Genomic DNA, 22,516 nt, shown 5'->3' on the forward strand with positions numbered 1-22,516 from the left:
CTTGTGGATTCCAAAAAATATAGCTTAAATAGTAAATATTTCCACACTCAAATCATTCTAAAATGAAAGTGAAGAAAACAATGCTTCAAAAAAAAAGAAAGTGAAGAAAACAAGTATACAGTGTAACAATGGCGGAAGAGAAAGAACAGAGTAAAATCTATGTGATATGTGATTGAATAATAGCAATACTAACTGAATAATACAATGTGTATAGTTCTCTATTTACCCGTGAGTAATGTGCTCTTAACAAAAAATATCTAATTACAAAAAAATATCTCAGCAGCTAATCCTTTAAAGAAGATGCTAACACTGACTCTGAAGCTCCAAGGCTAAACGATGCCGTATTGCTTTGACTGAAAGAATTCTCTTTAAAACTAAAACGTCACCATTTGTAATAATGAGATACGGTGCCATTTTTCTGCAGAGTTAAAATATGACCGTTAGCTGAAACTAGCCGTTAGGCTCTGAAGTTTCTATTCTGCTATCAGAAAGCACAACATCACGACCTGATTTAAAGTCTAAATATTCAAAGTTTCATTTGAATAGTATCTAAGTTCGCTAATCATCTAACACTTCTATTGAGCTTCCACATTCTTGTTTTGGATTTATCTGGCAAACAGAAAAAATACAACAGTTATTTTCTTGTTGAGGAAATTAAAGATTGTGTGAAGTTTTAAAAAGAACCAAATAATATTTATTTCTGCAATTTTGCTTACTTCTTCAAAAATGTTCTTTTCTTTACTTCAGTACAAATTGTTTCCTTGGATACTTCATTTCCATTCTTAGTCCTTTTTGTTGTTTCCTATAATCAAAGATGCAATATGTCATTATGCATCACTGATAATATTATAACTTCATCAATCAAGTATAAGTGAACCATTTTTACCTATAATTGTTCATTTCCTTCAATTTCAAAAACTCTAGTTACCGTAAAGTTTTGTTTGTGAAGAAATTGTATGCAGTAACTTTCACTTGGAAGATGTAGGTTTTCCCAATAATGCATTTGATACTGTTTGGAATAATATTGTCACCATCTACATCCTATTATTAAAAAAATAATGATTTCAATTAGTGTATCATAACAGAATTAATTTAATTAAAAAAAATAACCTATTTCTTTCATTTTTACCTCTTCTTCCATATTGGAGAGTTTTGTATCAAGAACTTTAAATCACTTCTTTGCTTCCTTGTCAAATACTACAAAATTTGCATGTTCTGTTATATCACCAACTTGCATGTCAAGCCTGTATTTGAAATATTATTTTCAATTTACATCAGCATTTATATATATATATATATATATATATATATATATATATATATATATATATTCAAAATTAACCAATAGTAAATATATAGAATTACTTACCTATTTTTTGGAAATTCACATGCTTTCATACATGTGTCACACCATAGTTTTAATTCATGTTTTTTCAACTTATTAGGACACTCATCACAGTAGACATAAATCGTGTCACATTCTACCAAACGTGTGATGTAAGATCACCCACTAAAAACCAAGGCAAAGCTATGGGGCGATAGACTAACCACTCATCAATCAATACTAACCACTCAAGCCAAAAAAGTATAAGGTAATCGATGAATATCACTAGACTATGCAACCATAAAGTGGGATTGCATAGATACTAACCACTCAGGCCAAAAAAGTATTAGGAGATCAATGAATGTCGCCAGACTACCGTTTGAAACCACCTTGAGATAAGACTAACCACTTAGCAATACAATGGGCGATCTTCCCTTGGCTTGAGCATGCCTAACCGTGGCCAAGTACATGGGGGGATGCCATCATGCATCGCCAAACTACTCCTCCCCACTAAAGAGCACCTAGGAGCAGATCCTTCCTAGCACTAGGAAACGTGCTAGGAAACATTGATTTGTAGAGGAAACATAATGACCTCTTTTGGGGCAATTCTTTGAATCTTGTCCTTATTTTTTGCACACATGCTAAGAAAAATCCAATTTTGAAGTAGGAAAATTTTCAAGTACAGATTCAACATTTTTTTTTTTAAATTTTTGGAAGTTGAAAATAGGAAAAATCATAAAAATTAAAAAAAGTGCTCAAAATGCTGAACCGATTGTTGGAAACCCTCTCTGAAATCTTGGAAAGAATTTAGGAATGGAATGAATTTAGGAACACAATTTGGCCAAAGGGAGGGGGACGAGGCGATGCAGCGTGCAAGCGGGCATGCTGAAATAACCTCCTTTGGGCATCTCAGCATGCATAAAGAACCTCCATTGGGCATGTTGGCATGCCCATGGCAACCCCACGTGCATGCTATCAAGGCCAAGGCATGGCCACATGCACGTTGCCAAGGTCATGGTAGCCCAACGTGATCATGTAGCCAAGGCCATAGCATGCTTGCATGCATGCTGCCTAGATATCCAAGAGAGGCCAAGTAAATTTGTATGCAGACGGTGTATGCAAATTAAGTGCATTGTGGCAGCTCAATTGTGCCAAAATGATGGCCTAAGAAGTGTTATGGATCTGATAACCAATACCCTCTGTTAGGCATCAAGGTCACGCAGACAACATAATCAATATCCCCTTACCGTAATTTCTCTCTCTCTAAATCCGATCTTGATCTAAACACCTCCATCTCTCTTTGATCTCTCCAATCTAAAAGAATTGAAGCATCCATGCTCCTCAACAACAAACCCCAGCCACCACCATCTCTCTCTCTCTCTCTCTCTCTCTTTTTGGTATCAGATCACAGTATGTTTATGTGTGTAATTGTGAATGATGGATCAAAAGTGGGTTCAAGTAAACAAAAGTGAGCACAAATAATTCACCATTTACATCAGCACATATCAACATATTAGTGAAATTGATAGTAAATTGAGCGGGTCACTTATTTGAGGGCTAAGGCATATACAAAATTGGAGATGGGTGATCTGCTTCACTTGGGGATGGGAAGGTGTTAGGCACTAAACCCCACCCCCGTCCTTAACTTTTATGTGTTTGGTTAATAACTTGTGTTAGGTTGTAATGCTTAAGGTTTCTACATTGATTCTATGCGGTGAAGCCTAGGGTTTGTTGTTTATCCCTGCATTCCTCTTTTATCCTTATTTTTCTACACTGTTCTACATCAAGCACACAATATGTTTAAATTGTTAAAAGAAAGCATCAATCATCAAATAAGAAACGAAAATACTTGATGTCTTTATAATTTCAAAATTACCTGAACTTAATATATAGGAAATGGACAATGCTGAAAGCCCCCTTCCAACAAGAATGTGCACAAAAGACTTGAGTTTAGAAAACCCCCTGCAGAGAGAAACATAGCAGAGCACAAAAAAAAATTTATGGGACTCTTTCCTCGTGAAAATTTCAAATCAAGTTGTGACATAGTCAAGAACAAGGTAGCTAGATATGTTTCATCAACAGCTCCAAAAGAAAAGTAGAAAGGAAAAATGGCAAAAAGAAGAGAAACAGAAATACTCCTCCAGAAAGGACTCCACATCCCAACAATCAAGATCACTAATTAGGAATCCTAATTATTTAAGAGACTGCAGTCTTTGCGAACCCCACTCCATTCTAGTGGAAATAAGTTTTTTGTTGTCCTCAATTGCTAAAGAAATTAGATTGGATACCAGACCTACTTCTAGAAAAGACTGAAGTTGTGGACATTTTATGATTTGCAAAAATTCAAGGGAATGTTTTATATTTTCAATTTCAAACATTCAGTTGTATGTTTGTATTTTTTTTTTCCCGATGTACAGCTAAAAAGAAATATAACTAATATCAAGATTGAACTTAGCTGCACAAGTAGAACCAATACCTGATTTGGGTTGGGGCATCCATTTTTATGCAGCAGATGTGACCAATCTTTCACCACTATTTTCCCCTCTTCCTTGGCCATTGTTTTGTTAACTGCTCTTCTGGCATGTGTTTGACCAAGCCTTTTGTGGCACTTGCTACTGAAAAATGGAAATAATCTTACAAAAGAACCCAAAAAAACTTGAGAACACCAACTTTGGACTAACAATCTTAGAAGAAATCCTTTTATTTTTTCCATTTTTTATCGGACTAACAAATTTTTCAAATTTATTTATCCATAAATAATGTAAGAAAGAAGCATAAACAAAATCAAATGGAGGCTTAGAGGGTTGAGTGGAACAAGTACCTTATTGTCAAATGGGATTTGATCGCATCTACACTTTTGGCTCAGATAATGAGACTTCATCATTGATTTGTATGATCGATATGTGAGCAATCTTGCGCCACACTTTTATTCTTTTATATGGAAATTTTTTTTATCACAGCAAGACATTGACGAAACTGTAGCTCAGAATGGAGACAAGAAACCCCATCTTCTGGCATCTACTTTAGTCTGGGGTAGTTTGTGATAGACAATAGTTGAAGAGAGGTAAGGATTTGAAGGCCCTTCTTGTCTAGGGATCTCAAATTTTGAAATTCCTTTATAGGAAGAGTGCTAATACTTGTGGAAGTCCTCCTCAAGAAAGCACTTCTCTTCCCAGCAATCATGACAAGACAATAATAATTGATTAAGAGACTGCAGTCTTTGCAAACCCCACTGCTTCCTTTTGGCAACGCAGAAGCATCAATGGCAAGACAATTCATATTGGTTGGAAGACCTTCCAGAAAAGACTCAACTTGTTGACAGCTTGCGATATCCAAAATTTGAAGAGATGGGAGGAGCGTATCCATGTTTTCAGGAAGTGACTTTAGACGAAGGCAATCATGAACTTTTAACAGTGTAAGGTTGGGGGCTGGCAATCCTCGAGTGGGAGAATCTGCAAAATTAAGGCATTCCTTGATTTCAAAAGCTAGGATTAAAAGTTCATGTCCCTCCCAAACTGAAAGAGACTTATGTTGCCACACATGTTGATTTTGAGACTACAAAACTTTGGAAAGATATCCAAACTAAATTATGACATAGAGTTATATCTATCAAATCAAGGGAAGAGTGACATGGGAATGAAGGAAATTTTAATTCCCTACATTTAAAGATACCTTTGAAGATTTTTTAGTGTAGTCAGTGAGCCTCAACTTGAGCAATATAGCCAGCAGCTGGATTTTCCTCTCTCTGCACCTCTGGACCCTTGTCTTAGCTTAGTTAAAGTTAATTTTCTTGATGGTAAGAAGGGAGTTGGGCAGATCCTATTGGTGTGGACAAAAAGGACAGAAGGAGCAGTGCCATGCTAAGCCTTTGGAGCTGTCTGGAGTTAGGAAGACAATCTGCACCTACAGAGAGGTAATAACCAAAAGCAGACCTATCCTCGAGAGGCTTAATGTGAATTCCAAAATGTAAAGAGAGGTAGTCTTAGCCAGCCAATCTGCACCCACAGGTAGTTTGTAGCATCAGATGATGTAACTTGAATTAAACTAGGGAACATATATAAGACATAGAACATATCCCTCTCTATGTGGTAATATATATCCTTTATGTTTTGACAAACAGAAAGCATTATGAAAAAAATGAAAACTAGAGATATATATCCATTACGTAGGGCCAAAGAAATAGAATTCTAAAAGATTGAGCTACTAATCTAAACCCCACCATAAAAATTAAAAAGCTCCCTTTCACTTTCTTAAATGCTTCAACTTTTCCTTGTTATGAATTTACTCCAAATGATGAATATCTACTTTCAAACGTCATAAAAATCAACAAAAAGGAATTATGTTTGATAAGGACTGACGAACTCTTATTTTTAGCAACAAAGAATGTGTTTAAAAATTCTGTGTTTTGAAAATTTGCAGGATCCATACAGCATGGATTTTTATTGTTTGCGATTATACAACATTTAATTAGGCAAGAAAATCATTCAATACATTAACTATTTATAGAGCGTACATAATCACATGTGATTAGTTAAGCCAGTACATATTATTTCCATGAGCTACCAACAAATGGAGAATAATTCAACATCATGGGACATCCCCAGTTGGACTGTAATGAACCCAAAAGCCAGTGAAATAGAATCCTTAGTAAAGAAAATATATTGGCACAACAAATCATTGAAAATATAAGTATGCAACTAGGAACATATTCAAAATTTCCTGTGATGAATGAAAATGTTTTGGCATAGGTGAAGTCTTTTTATGTTTTGGGTCAAAGCCAATGTTTACAGTGAGGTGGGGTAGGGGGAAATAGATACAGACTCCTTAGTCACATGTGTATTCTACACTAATCTCATCTAAGAGATTTCATTACTTGAATCTTGAAGAGCAAATAAAAAAAAATCCTGAAAACCTTTAAATGTTTTCAATTCCAATTTCTTTCATATATAGTAAATTATGTTTAATTTCCTATTTAAAGCAATAATGAATAAAAGGATGGCAGTCAGAATCACAATGAAACCCTGACCTGCATTGCTCAATCAAAACATTGCCTCCCACAAATAGTCATTGGCGCTTTCCATTCTCAATTTTTTTTTTTATCAATTCTGCCCTACTTTCCAACAGTCACAGAGTTTCCAAGAAACTAAGATCATCTGCATATTTCATAGGAAAAATGTGAGAATTACTCTCTATACTATAAATTTGATTTAATGAATCTATTTAGACTCCTTAGTCACATGTGTATTCAACACTGAATCCAATACTAGAGTGACATAGTAGAAATAAAAAAAATTCATGGGACTCTTTCCTTGTAAAAATTTCAAATCAAGTTGTGACATAGTTGAGAACAAGGTAGCTAGATATGTTTCATCTGCACCTCCAAAAGAAAAATAGGAAGGCAAAACGGCAAAAAGAAGAGAAACAGAAATACTCGTCCAAAAAGGACTCCTCATCCCAGCAATCAATATCACTATTTAAGAAAATCCTAATTATTTAAGAGACCATAGTTTTTGCAAACCCCACTCCACTCTTGTGGAAATAAGTTTTTTGCTGTCGTCGATTGCTAAAGGATGGCAGACCACCTTCTAGAAAAGTCTAAGTTGTGGACATTTAATGATTTTCAAAAATTCAAGAGAATGTTTTATATTTTCAATTTCAATTACAAACATTTGGTTGTATGTTTATATTTTTTTTTTCTTCTGTTGTACAGCTAAAAAGAAATATAAGCAAAAACAAGATTGAAACTCAACTACTCAAGTAGAATAAACACCTGACTTGGGGCATCCATTTTTTTGCGGCAGATGTGACCAATCTTTTGCCACTATTTTCCCTTCTTAACTGCTCTTCATGCATGTGTTTGACCAAGCCTTTTGTGGCACTTGCTACTGACAAATGGAAATAATTTTACAAAAGAACCCATTAATACTTGAGATCTCCAGCTTTGGACTAACCATCTTAGAAGAAATCCTTTTATTTTTCCATTTTTTATCAGATTTTAACAAATTTTTTGAATTTATTTATCCATAAAAAATTTTAGAAAGAAGCATAAATAAAATCAAATGGAGGCTTAGAGAGTTGAGTGGAACAAGTACCTTATTGTGAAGTGGGATTTCATCTTGTCTACACTTTTGGCTCAGATAATGAGACTTCATCATTAAATTGTATAATAGAGATGTGAGAAATTTTGCACTACACATTTATTCTTTCTTTTTTTGGTATTGTTTTGTCAAGGCAAGAAATTTGCGAAACTGTAGCTTAGATTGGAAACAAGAAATCCCATCTTCTGGCAGCTGCTCTAGTCTGGGGCGTCTGAGATAGATAATAGTTTTTTTTTATAAATACTGAGATAGACAATAGTTGAAGAGAGGTAATGAGTTGAAGGCCCTACTTGTCTAGGGATCTCATTTGAAATTCCTTTATAGAAAGAGTACTAAAACTTGTGGAAGTCCTCCTCAGGAAAGCATTTCTCTTCCCTGCAATCATGACAAGACAATAATATATATATATATATATATTTTTTTTTTATAGGAAGACAATAATAATTGATTAAGAGAGTGCAGTCTTTGCAAACCCCACTACTTCCTATTGGCAATAAGTTTCTCAGAAGAATCGATGGCAAAACAATTCATATTGGTTGGCAGACCTCCTTCTGGAAAAGTCTCAACTTGTTAGCAGTTTGCAATATCCAAAATTTGAAGAGATGGGAAGAGCGTATTCATGTTTTCAGGAAGTGACTTGAGATGAAGGCAATCATGGACTTTCAATAGTGAAAGGTTGGGGTCTGGCAATCCCCCACTGGGAGAATCTGCAAAATTAAGACACTCCTTTATTTCCAAAGCTAGGATAACAAGTTCATGTCCCTCCCAAACTGAAAGAGACTTGATGTTGCCACACATTGATTTTGAGACTACAAACTTTGGAAAGATATCCAAACCAAATGATGACAGAGAATTATATCTATCAGATATAACAAAAGACTCAAGGGAAGAGTGGCATGGGCATATGGGAAATTTTAATTCCCTACATTTAAAGATACCTTTGAAGATTTTGTAGTGTAGTCAGTGAGCCTCAACCTGAGCAATATTGAGCCAGCAACTGGTTTTCCCGCTCTCTGCACCTCTGGACCCTTGTCTTAGCATAGTTAAATTTTATGTTCTTGATGGTAAGAAGGGAGTTGGGCAGATCCTACTAGTGTCGACAAAAAGGACAAAAGGAACAATGACATGCTGAGCCTTTTAAGCTGTCTGGAGTTAGGAAGACAATCTGCATCCACAGAGAGGTAATAACCAAGAGTAGACATATCCTCTGGAGAGGCTTCATGTCAATTCCAAAATGTAAAATAGAGGTAGTCTTAGCTAGCCTGCACCCACTGGTAGTTTATGGCATCAGATGATGTAACTTGAATTAAACTAGGGAACATAAGATATACAAAATATCCTTCTCTATGTGGTAATATATATCCTTTATGTTTTGATAAACAAAAAGCATTATGAAAAAAATGAAAACTAGAGATATATATCCTTTATGTAGGACAAATCATTAAATTCTAAAAGATTGAGCTACTAATCTAAACTCCACCTTAAAAATTAAAAAGCTCTTAGAAAGTGAAAGAGAGCTTTTTAATGAATAAAAAGATGGCAATCAGAATCACATTGAAACACTGACCTGCATTGTTCAATCAAAACATTGCCACCCAGAAATAGTCATTGGCGCTTTCCATTCTCAATTTTCTTTTGTCAATTCAGCCTTACTTTCCAACAGCCACGGAGTTTCAAGAAATTAAGGTCGTCTGCATATTTGACAAGGCAAATGTGAGAATTACTCTCAATACTATAAATTTGATTAAATGAATATGTTTAAACTCTTTAGTCACATGTGTATTCAACACTGATCTCATCTAAGAGATTTCATTAATTGAATCTTGAAAAGCAAAAGGAATCCTGAAAGTGTTTAACGTTTTCAATTCCAATTTCTTCATATATGGTAAATTATGTTTGATTTCCATTTAAAAGAATAATGAATAGAAGGATGGCAATCAGAATCACAGTCAAACACTGACCTGCATTTCTCAATCTAAACATTGCCACCCACAAATAGTCATCGGCACTTTCCATTCTCAAATTTTTTATCAATTCTGCCCTACTTCCAACAGCCAGAGTTCTCAAGAAACTAAGGTTGTCTGCATATTTCACAGGGCAAATGTGAGAACTACTCTCTATACAATAAATTTGATTAAATGAATCTGTTTAGACTCCTTAGTCACTTGTATTCAACACTGATTTCATCTAAGAGATTTCATTACTTGAATCTTGAAAAGCAAAAGCAATTCTAAAAATGTTTAACATTTTCAATTCCAATTTCTTTCATATATGGTAAATTCTATTTAATTTCTCGTTTAAAACAATAATGAATAAAAGGATGGCAATTAGAATCACAGTGGAACACTAACCTGCATTGCTCAATCAAAACATTGCCTCCAACAAATAATTATTGGCCCTTTCCGTTCTCAAATTGTTTTTATCAATTCCGCCATACTTTCCAACAGCCACGGAGTTTTCACGAAATTAAGGTAATCTGCATATTTCACAAGGCAAATGTGAGAATTACTCCCTATACTATAAATTTGATTAAATAAATCTGTTTGTCATCAAGACCCCCCTTTGGCCTTGTGATTATTTTTTCGAGAAGAAGGAAAATAATAATAATAAAATATAGGCCTTTGGCTTTTGTTTTTTGGAAGAGAATTGCATTTTAAAACTACGGACTATCTGCATCCATAAATTGTGAGCCATGGGAAGTCGGTGTTTTTTAAAATTGCCACTTTTAAAGAAAATTGTTTTTTCGTACTACAGATTTTCACAGCAACAACACTTTTCATAGATTTTACCAAGCCCTCAATTAAGATTTTGAAAATTGTGCTTTCAAAACCAAATGGACACCAATCATGAAGCATTTGGGTAAAATTGTAAAAGAAGAATCTTACCAAGTGGTGAAATTAACCTTGCATGTACAGGGGATCTACATCAGTCAAATAAACATCATTTAACAAATGTTCAAGCAATTTTTCTTATTTTCTAAGTAAGCAAATCATTAAATCAAATGGATACTTAACTGGTTCACTAGAATACGTAGCTGTGCATGAATTTTGAGTTGCGCACTTTTCCATTTTCACTTTGAAAGCATTGGTTTAACAAAGAACAGGTAACTGAGCATGAATCCTGTCATACTTTGGCAGCTTCTTCACAAAAATCAAGAGAGAAATGTTTTTCTCCATTCACCATCGATGGACAACTTCATGAGCCCAACATTGTAAAAAAGCGAATCAGACAAAGAATTAGCAAGTGTCAAAGAAATCGTTTATTATTAGTAGTATTTTTTTTCAATCATATATAATTAATAGACAATTTATAGAAAAAATAAATAAATGTCAATAAATACAATTGAAAAGAATGCAAGTAAAATCAAGGGCAGGTCAAGTAAAACAAATACCTGATTGGCTTTATTTGATGTGTTGCGCTCAATGATTTCTATGAAGGGGGTGTGAGCAATGTTACGCCACTCTTTTCCCTCTTCCTTTGCAATCGTTTCGTCAACAAAGGACATTCCACGATACATATGTGAGAGACGGAGACAGGCAGTCCCTCTTCTGGCATGTGCTTGAACTTAGGGCAGCCTCCGATGCCCAAATATTGAAGAGAGGTAAGGTGTTGAAACCCCTTGTTGTCCAGCGTTCTCAAATTTCCAAATCTACTGAAGATAAGATGGGTAACAGTTGTGGGTAGTAAATACTCCTCCGGAAAGGACTCCACATCCCAGCAATCAGGATCATCATTTCTGAATTGTAATTCTTTAAGAGACTGCAGTCTTTGCAAGCCCCACTCCATTCTATTGCAAATTAGTTTTTTGCAGTCGTCGATTCTTAAAGAAATTAGATTGGATGGCAGACCACCTTCCGGAAAAGACTCAATTTGTGGACAATTTTTTATTTTCAAAATTTGAACAGACGGAAGAAAAGTGTGCATGTTTTCTGGGAGTGAATTGAGACGAGAGCAATTACTGACTCTTAATTCTGAGAGATTGGGGGCCGACAATCCTCCACTGGGAAAAGCTACAAAATTAGGGCAATCACAGATTTTCAACCTTAGGAGATCAGTTAGGTGATGTCCCTCCGAAACCGAAAGGGACTCCATGTTGCTACACCTTTTGATATTGAGAAAACGAAGCTTCGGGAAGATGTCTAAAGGAAATGACTTTTGAGAATTACAGCTATCTTCTATATCCAAATGCTTAAGGGAAGAGTAGCAGGGGTACATCGGGAATTCTACTTCCTTACAATTACGGATACTAAGACATTCTAGTGTAGTGGGACTGGATAGACTACCACGAGGAAGAGACTTGAGCACAGGAAAATCATAGATAAGTAACGTTTCAACACAGTGGTTGTGGTCCATCACTCCCTCTGGCAGAGACTCCAGGTTTTCGAATCCCATTACGTCGAGGTGCAATGCGGGTGGCAATTCTTTCAACAGCGCATCATTACAATTCAATAATTGTAATTCACGAATAGAAGGAGCAGTTGGGAGAGATGACTCAAGCTGTTCACATTCATAAATCTGAAGTACGGTTAAAGAAGGAAGGTGCTTGGGCAAGCTTCCACTTAGTTTTGGACATTCTTCAAGATAAAGCTCTTGGAGACTCGGAAAAACTCCTCCTTCATCTTCGCCTTCTCCGTGATAAGGAGACCAATTCTCCCACTTCGACATTGCCTTAAATCTCAATATTTTCAGTGATTGAAATGGCGTAATAGTATAAGAACCACTACCATAAAAGTCAGCATCCACGGTAACAACTTCATCAAACCCAAAAACGAAGAGGTCTTGAAGAGAGGGGAGTTGTCCAAGTGATGGCAAACTAGAGCAATTTCTACAAGAGTTTAGATGAACAACTGTTATATTTGAGAATGAACTATCTCCAATCCAATTCGGAAAGCTTGTGCCATTGAAATTCTTGATAACAAGCTTTGTTAAGCTCGTATGAGGCTGCAGATTGTTGAGTACGTCTCTTTCACTTTGAGAAATAATGCCATTGGCAGCATCCCACTCCAATGTTAGCTCCTTAAGGTGCTCCTTATCCTTCAACTTTGCTTCCAAAGCATTAGTTGAGTTTATCACATTCTGGAGATTCGATATCACAATGACTCCCTGAAGATTTGAAAGTTTTCCTAACTCTTCAATTTGGAATCCAATGTCCTTGCCGACAACAAAGTTAGTCAAAGTTTGAAGACATTGTAATCGACCCATTTGTATTGGCATATTTTTTATGCTAGTTCCACTTATATAAAGATGCCGCAAATTAATGAGATTTCTCATATTTTTTGGCAAGTCAACTAGAAGTTTGCATCCCGATAAATTCAACGTTTGTAAGTTGAGCAACATACAGGTAGACTTAGGCAATCTCTTGATCCCAGTAAAAGAAACATCTAAATAGCGTAGATGTTTGAAATCTCCAATTGACTCTGGCAACTCTACATTACAATAATGTGAAAGAGAAAGCACACGTAAGAATCTTAGTTTCAATAATAGGTCATGTGGTACCCTCTTTGTTAAGTGGAACTCCATATTCCTATCGTCTTCTTTCATTTCTAACGAAATGAAAGTGCGTAAATTTTTAGCTTTGCACAAATCCGTAAACTTCTTTGGGATGTCATACTTGGTTCTTAAGTAGGAAAAATGACGAGCTTTATCTGTAATTTTGTTTTTATTATCCCCTTCCGATCTAAAACAAAATTTGCCAGATATAAATGTAGCTAAATCATGGACTAGGTCATGCATTAGAAAGCACAATTTGCTTCCATTTGATCGTTGTAAAAGTGACCACGATACTAAATCAAGGAAGTACTTAGCACCTATAACTTCCATTTCTTCATTCTTATTGTGTTGTTGCAAGAAACCCTCTCCCATCCACAACTGAACAAGTTCTTCCTTTTTGAATAGATAATTCTTTGGGAAGATTGAAAAATATGCAAAACATTGCTTTAAATGTGAGGGTAGGTAATTGTAACTTATTTTTAAAGCTGGAAGAATACTACCCCCATCATTAGGCAGACTCCAAATTTCGCTTTCCAAAATTTTTTTCCAGTCCTCTGCAGAGTGCAATAGACAACCGAGTGTTTTTGCTGCTAATGGTAAACCGTCACACTTCTTAATGATAATTTCTTTTAATTCTGGATATGCATCAGAATTTCCATTCTCAAAGGCATGATTTGCAAATAATCGCCAACAATCTTCATCTGATAATTTATTAAGATGAAAAATTTGAATAGGGCGCATGATCGATGCAACACTTTCGTTGCGTGTTGTCACAATAATTCTACTTCCTGATGTTCCATATTTAAAGGGAATACTCAAGAGCTCCCAATCATCACCTTTTTCATTCCATACATCATCAAGAATCAGTAAACATTTCTTTCCCATCAAATTATCCTTTAATTTAGTTTGGATAAGATCGAAGTCAGTGGTATTATATGTTTCTGAACTGACGGCCTCAAGAATATTTTTAGTTATCTTAGGAACGTCAAATTCTTTTGAAACACAAACCCATGCTTTAGGGGAAAAATGGTCTTTGACTCTTTGGTTGTTGTAGATGTCCCGAGCAAGGGTTGTCTTTCCAACCCCACCCATGCCCACAATGGGAATCACGCAAGGGTGGTTGTTTCTTGCTACATCGTTTGAGAGCAGCAAGTTGACTATGGCCTTTTCATCATCATCCCTACCGTAAATTATAGTTTCTGGATCTACCAGAGAAGTTGTGGGCACTCTATGGGAAGATCTCCCTTCAACGCCTTCTCTCAGACCTATAGCATTTATTTGTGAAGCTAGATTTTCCAGCTTATCTACGACTTCTTGTATCTTTGATTCTAGTTTTCTCCCAAACTGATCAAATGAAGTAGAGATGAAGTTACGTACCTTACTCGTAGTGGTTACGAAATCAGCTTCCACTTGGCACCACAAAGCTTCAGCAGCGATCTCATCCAAAAGGTCCTCTGCGTGATAGACAGCATCCTTAAGCTCATCAAGCCATACTTTGACATTTGTGTCTGTGATTTCCTTTTCCTCTGCGTCATTGAGCACTTTGCTGAGGGTAAGACACCGTGTCTTCAGCTTTGTTAGTAGTGGAGCAGGGACTTTTCTTCCCCGGATGAACTTCACGACCTCCTGAGATGCCATCCTGTCAAATAACACTTGAAGGGTTGCAGACAGAAATGCTCCTCCTACTAGGGCAGCAGCCATGATTTTCTTTTTTGCAATGGAAATAAATTGACAAAGTGAGTAACTCCAGGAAACTAAAAGAGATTGGTTTATGCTTGCGGTGTGAAAGCCTGTGCAGTTCTTAGGTCTTATAACAAATTAGAGTAGGTGCAGTTCTAGTCAATAGATTAGGTTCCTGCATTCCAAGTTGCACATGAGACCACCTTACCGCGTGGTTGACTTGACCCCGCATTGCCAATAATTCAACAATGTCTTTATTACTTTTTTTTTGGACAAAATGTCAGTTATGACCCCATATTGTTAATAATTCAACCATGTGGAGGCCCAGCTAGATATGGCAAAACGGACGGGTCAGGTCGGATTTGGGTCGGGTCAATCGAGTTTACGCGTCAAACGGGTCATTTTTAAACTTGTCAAACGGGTTGCGGGTCGGGTCGGGTCGGGTTGACCTATATTTTTCAAACAAGTTTTTTTTTTCAATTACAAAAATAAATCAATGACAACTTGTTTAGAGAGAATGAATAAAATCAATTAAGCAAATGAATTGCACTTAATGCCACTTGTTAATATTCTTCCAATTCTGACAGTTTTGAGCATGACAAAAATTATATATAGTCATAAATTCATGATGGAAAAAATCTTCAATGTTAATAGTTCACTGTCAAAATGCATATAATTACAAGTTTACATCTTCAAAAAGAAATAGATCTTAAAACAAACAAAACAAGTAAGCTAGTAAAGTAGCAAATTATTGGTCTTCTTAAGTGTACATATTCCTATTGCATTTAAAATAATATTAAAGTTAGATTACTTAGAAAGATAAACTAAACAAAAAAAAAATTTAAAATAAATATAACATATTAAGTAAAAAGAATAAGTAAATATTTTATAAGAATTACACCTCAATCTCAATCTACTCACCGTTGGTAGCAGATTTAGCACTACAAATATTCATACTTGCAAATTGTAGCTCAAGGTTGTCACGTTTCAACTTTCAGGTTTGTGCATTATGTGTGCCTTTGGCTTTGGACAATGGACTATAGCTAGTATTGAATGAGATTTTGTTTTAAATGGTTGTCTTGTCTCATAACTCATTTTCCCATGTCATGTCCATGATTTGTGAAGCTTAGCTCTTATTGGTTGTGATGAAGCTCAAATAGTCTTAGCAAAAAAAAAAAAAAAAAGCTCAAATAGTCATTCTCTCATGTCTTGACAACAGTTTTACTTGTTTATGACTTCATATCTATAATATATAGACTATGAGTTTTGATACTTTGTGCTTTATGCACCTAGTATCACGTAATTTAAATATTTTTTTAGTAAATTTTTTTTAACAGATCGGGTCACGGGTTATCCGGGTCAGGTTGGATTGACCCGCAAAAAAACGGGTCGGGTCATGGGTCAACCCATTTTTGCTTCGAGTCAGGTATTTTTTAGGTCGAGTCAGAAAATTCTGACCCGTATTGCCATGTCTATCCCCGGCCATGCTTTCTTATTAAATAAAAAGAAAAAAAAAACAATGGGTTTCAGAAGTGGGAAGGAGGATATATAGATTTTTTGCTTTCTGAATCAATATATACTTCAATGATGGAGAGTAATTTAAACTAAATCCACTTTTTTTTACCGGGGTAAGCTTTAGGCTCCGTTTGTTTCGACGGTAAACAACTTCAGGAAATTATTTTACACCATCACGTGTGTTTGGATGCGCATGGAAAATATGATCAACTTGAAAATGATTTCCTTTAACCGTAAAATACAGCCCCTTCACCCGTAAAACGATTTACAGTTTTATTTTACCTTCAAAATCCATTTTTCAGAGTCTTACACCAGAAAAGAGAGAGAGAGAGAGCTAGAGGGAAAGTCACAAACTCCGACCACCCACCCCTAATCCAGTCAGATCATTCCCCTGATGCCTAGATCATCGTCCTCAGCCCAAGGCCTCGCCGTCGAGCTCGCGCCGGCGATATCGAGGTGCGAGATCACGCCGGCAAGATCGAGGCGCAAGATCACGCCATAGACTCTCTCTTCCTCCTCTCTCTCTCAGTTTGACCGAATGATTTACTTGCCCAGAATGTTATTGTTTTGATTTTTGTTTGTTTAAAAGTTGATGGATTGCAATTTTCTATTATAAAATTTGTTTGGAATGTGAGAAAATAACTGAGAAAATGTGAAAAATTAGTAAAAATTTTGCATTTTTAAAATATTACCAAACACTTGAAATTATTTTCTAATATAATTTTTAAAATGCAACCAAACACTAGAAAATATTTTCACTTAAAATTATTTTACACTCGAAAAATATTTTACACTGAAACAATCGCACCTTTGAGAAAATTGTATTTTTATGCTTCAAAATCAAAAGCTTGCCTTTTTTTTTTTTTTTTGGGTAAAAAAAAAGCTTGCTTTTAGATAGCACTAAGAAACTCACACGCCTCTAGCAAGTAGTAGGCCATCATTGCCACCAAATTTAGGCCCCATGGTTGTTTTAATTGTATTTTCTTTTTCAAAAGTTTGCTTCTTTTTCCTTTTTCTAAAGTAAATTCTTTATATTTTTTGGATTTAGTCTGAGCAAATATCATGAGATACCTTTCCAATCACCTTTTTGTTTTTGTTTTTTTCTTTGAATACCTGGCCCTTCTCATAGCCACAAATTCCACTAGAATCTGGCTAGCTATTGCCCAATACTGACTGCCTGGCATTAACTTACCAATTACCTTCCTAGCTAATCTTCTTTTGCTTTTGTTTCCGTTTGTGTTTGTTGCACATGGTTACTCAAAATCATGAGCAAGGCAAAAGGGTTGGCAATAAAAGCCCAACCTGCGGGTCCTCGGTCCGGCCCGGTCCAATTTTAATGGAACGAATTTTACCGAGTCCGATATATGGATTTAAAAAAAAAAAAAAAAAAAAAAAAAAACCCGGAATGAGTCCTGGTCGGATCGGGTCGGGTTTGGGTTTTATGCATACCCGACCCATATACATATATAATATTTTTTTATTTTAAAAACCTAGATATAAATACTCTTTTTCTCCTATCAGTTTCATTTCCCAAACCCTAACCCTAACCCTCAGTCCCTCACCCTCACTTCTCAGCTGCCCCTCTCTCTCTCTCACTCTCATAGAGGCTCCCACACACTGCCGCTGGCCACCTACTTTTGCTAATCTTCGAACAAACCACAATACAAATCCAAATCTGACAGCGAGACTGAAACGGCGCCGTTAGCCACAAGGTGATTATCGTTGTGAAGTAGCATCGTTTTAGTTCTATACTATGTTGTCTCGCATGTAGTTCAGTTTGGATGCAAATCCCTGTACAATACATTTCTAATGCGAGAGCTCTTTTTCAATTGATGATTCCATTTCTTTTATTTGGTATTTTGTTGGCTTGGTGTGATGAATGCAAACCAAAGGGTCCATGGTTTAAGGACTGGCACACGCACACACATAGCAATGTTCTTTCTTATTTAAATTTAAATGTTATAATTTGTCTGGTGACTGATAGCCAAACTTGATTTATCATTTCAAACTCTTATTTTGACTTGTAGAATCGTGCTAATCAGTCATTGGTTGATGACATGCTAAAAAAAAAAAAAAAAATACAAATCACAAACAAAAACTATTTTCAATCTTCAATATGATATTGTTTCGTTTTAGAAACAATATCATATTGAAGATTGAAAATAGTTTCTGCTTGTGATTTGTATTTTTTTTTTTTTGATAGGTGTGATTTGTATTTTTGTTTATATTTGTGATCAAAATAGTTTGTGGTTGTGATTTCTGTGTTTGTAATTTTTTTTTTAAATGATTGGATTGGATTGGGCTTCTGAATAGACAGCAGAAGTGGCTGGACGGGGCCCGCAGGGCCCGGCGGGGCGAGTTTGGGTCCCGTAAAAAAAATCCATTTAATAATCGGGTCGAGTCCGGTGTCACGGATCGGGTTTAGGTGTCAAAAAACTCGGCCTGAACCCGACCCGTTGCCATTCCTAAAGGCAATCCAATAATGCTATATGTCTATTCTTTTCTTTTCTCTTTTTTTTTTTTTTTTTTTTTTGTGTGGGTGCTTTGTTATAGGTCATAAAATAACAAACCAATATTTTCGTAAATGTATCACAACAAATGGATCACAAATAAGATGAGAGGAGTGGCTCCACATGGTGGTCATAGGACCACCTTGACCTGGTAAAAAAATTAATTATTATATATAAATTTAAAAAATATTTAGATTTTATTATCCTTAAAAAATATTTGTGAGGGCTCTAAAATTTTTTATGCTCAACATAATCAAATTTTGGACAAAATTTGGCAACTAACTTAATTGTAGACTAAAACTACAACTCCACTCAATATTTTTTTTATTGGATATGAATTATGAAAAATTCACCATTGGAAATTGGATTACATTTTCTTCTTATATCCTCCATATTTGCAAAATTTCCAGAAAGTCAAAGATCAATAGTTATGTAATTAATCAATTCTTTAAATTTTGAGTTTTTGTAGTCTAAAATTACATAAAAAATTAAGTTTATAGATTAAATAATAAATAACATCCGATAGACGTGGAATTTGACATGTGTTTTAAGAACATAAAGAACATGCAATTCAACGGTTAAATTTTAAAAATATATAGTTGTAAGGTCGCAATTCGTGCCTAGGACAACAAGAAAGAGGGTATAGGCCCAAAGAGCCCAATACAATAAATTTATAGAGTGTAGGTCAGAAATCTTGTTTCCAATGAGCTTAAACGATAACAACAATGACCCAAGATTACAACACAACAAGGATGAACGAGTTTATATGATGAAACTTATTTTTCAGACTCAAGCCGAGGACCAAATGCTTATATTTCTCCTCACTTAAAGATTAATTACAAATATCCAGTCTACAGTGTTTTTCTTTCTATCTCTCAATCCCCTTTTCTACAGGACCTTTTTCCTTCTTATAGCTCCTCCTCCCCTCCATTCTTACTCTCCACATGTAGATTCAGACTACTCCCCTTGATACTTGTCCCATCAGCCTCTTCTTGAAGTCCTTAGGTAATAGGTATAAGGCTGAAAATCACTGTTCATGTATCACTTCCTCATAAATGCGGCCAGAAACTTAGGTACAGAGCATTCAATGCGATGGTAGTAGCTTTCTTTGAGATATTTTCCAACTGCCCTTGCTCTCTGTGCCCTTATGAAACATATCTTCATCCCCAAGACCTTCCAAAATATCATTCTAGTCAACATGACGTTCCACCTTATCCTCACTGCACTTAGCCGAGGAGGTACTCCTTCTCAGATTATTTACATTCACTTCGTCCGCCACATTTGCTTTTGGGGCTGTAAGTTTGATATCATTATTACCGTCAATCCGTCCTCGGACAAGTAAGTGTTCTCGGACCAAGCCCATGACCCAAAAACATATCTTGGGCCTTTTATCTCCATAATAGCCCCCCAAAACTTCATTTTTCTCCCCCATCCGAGGAGAAAATTTGGGTTTTGACCTAACACAACAACTTCTACATGCCTCTCAAATTTCCACATATGAGAATGTCGTTTCCCATTTTTGAAACTGTTTCTGACGCTTCAAAGCCCGCGATGCCCCCATTAAATGCTCCAAGCGACTCCTTATCCTGCACTTTCAATGGTGCGATGTGAATCCCATGGTCAGAATCTCTCCCTAAATTTTTAGCGGGATAACTCCCGCTCTATCACGCCTCTCATATAAAACGTTTGGGAGGATACAATCTTCTCATTATTTCACAAACCAGTTAGCCCTTAAGAATCCCTTACTTTCCTAGTTCCCAAGAAGTTCCTGAAGAGTCATCTGTTCTTCCCCTTGTAAGTTTTCACGCTCCTAGATTCTTTTTCTCCTCAGCCATTCTCCTCAGCCTATTAATCTTTTCCCCTTTTTCAAAATCTTCATTTTTATTTTGTTTAAATGGGTAGATTCAAAGACCTAGTAGACACTCTTGCTGGTATAGAGGGCTTTCGAGCCAAATACCACATTCCCCTAGGAGTTGGTTTGAGATATTGCGCCCCAGACCAAATATATACCCATAGGGAAGAAGGGGAAGTCATCATTCCCATAATTGCATTCATAGAAGAAGGAATGACACTTCCCATGGGGGGTGTAACTCGAGATTACTTATATAACCATAGGTTGTGTCCGCACCAATGTGCACCTAAGGTATTTAGAATCTTATGTAATGTCGACGCTCTTAATGAGCAGAGGGGTTTGAAACTCACATGGCATGATGTTGTCCATATGTATGAGTATCACTCACTTACTGACTCGGGGTATTACCTCAAGTCTAGATCTAGCGTTGTTAGGCTTGTGTCGTGTCTTCCCAAATCTAACAAGAGCATGAAGGACGACTACCTAATTGCCTCCAGAGAGTGGCACAACGGTCTTCACTGCCCAATCGATGAGGGAACACCAGGTGTGACTCCATAAGGTTAGGCCCCTTGGCATGGGGTTTAGATCCTCTAACTTTATCATTCATATTTTTGTTGTATATTAGTTTCCTTTTGGTGGCGGATGTTATTGGTCTGACCATGATTGGCTTCTTGGATGTTTTTGCAGACAGGCAACACGTAGCGCCCCGCTTGAGCCTAACCAACGTCAAAGATCTCAACAGAGTTTTAAGGCCTGAGGTGTTTGTAAGTGAAGACGGACAGTTGAGGGCAGTCCATCTCATCCTGGGCTTTGAACCCATATCGACTGTCTTCCAAGATGTATGTAACGCAATCACAGTGGGTGACCGTAGGCGCCAAAGAATAGACGTCTCTAAAGTAGGATTTCTTGCCTCATGAGAACTGCCTAACGAACCTCCTCTCCTCCTTCTCGCACGCCCAATAAAAGCAATCCCCCCTGTACGCCCCGAAGTAACAGCCTCCAGGGAGGAATCTACCTCCTCACATTTGTCACTCGAGGAAGAAATAAACAAATTCCAACTAGAGAATGAAGAAGAGGAGCGGATTAATCCTATCAACCTTTCAGACTCCGAGAGTGAACTCGACAGGTCAACAACCAATTTTCCTCCTTTGATAATCGCCAAGGTAGATAGCGAGGCTGAGGAAGAATCGATGGCTTTGAATTAGAGGAAAGGTTTAAAGGAAATAATGGCTGGTAGGCAGAAAAGGTCATCATCCAAAAAGGCCCCAAAAACCCAACTTCCGCCCACCCTTCCATCCAACCTTCCCCCTCCCACAACCACAATCAGAACCGGCCTGCTCCTTATGGATAACCTGAAGAAGAAAAGGAAGGAGCAGAAACTAGAGGAGGGACAAGTGGTTCTCCCAAAGGGGGCTAAACAACAGAAAGTGGCCAAAGACAAATAAGTTGCTCCTACAGATAATAGGGAGGAGACAACTATTCGCGAGGTGCGCCAACAACGCATTTGAGCTCCTCGGCTGGAGGTAAAGGGGGATGTCATCCCTTTGAATGCCTCCATTAGAGAATTTCAGAGAAGGCATTTGGCCTACATCGCTGAAGCCCTGAAGTAGCCTCTCCTTCTACCAAAGGACATGGACGCTTTGAAGCATATGAGGCAGCTAAACCTCTTTATGTCGCTGAAGAGAGATCTTGCTATGGTAAGTCCCACTATCATATTAGTTAGATAAACGCTAAAGCACTTTTTATCATCTTTTTTTTTTTTTTTTATGGAAGTATTACTATTCTTGTGCAGGTAATCCAAGAAGTCTTTATTGCTGAGGAATGGATCAAGGATGCTAAGAAGGAGACCAACACCGAGATCCAAGCCCATATTGAGACCATCAAGGCCCTGGGGACCTTGAAGGAAGAGAAAAAAGAGTTGGCGGATAAATTGATTGCCAAGGAGAGAGCGCAGAAGAGCGCTGAATTCGGTATAGATAGTGCTTAGAGGCAGGCTGAAGATCAACTCAAACAACTCCATCTCAAACAGATAGACCTAGCCAGTTAG

General features: G+C 36.6%; 1 pseudogene; it reads right to left on the minus strand.

Moving 5' to 3' along the window:
- Positions 1 to 148: 148 nt before the first annotated feature.
- LOC142606995 (putative disease resistance RPP13-like protein 1) lies at positions 149 to 14,654 on the minus strand (annotated as a pseudogene).
- Positions 14,655 to 22,516: the final 7,862 nt, after the last annotated feature.

The sequence above is a fragment of the Castanea sativa genome, chromosome 8 (assembly GCF_040712315.1).
Source record: "Castanea sativa cultivar Marrone di Chiusa Pesio chromosome 8, ASM4071231v1".
Lineage (NCBI taxonomy): Eukaryota > Viridiplantae > Streptophyta > Magnoliopsida > Fagales > Fagaceae > Castanea > Castanea sativa.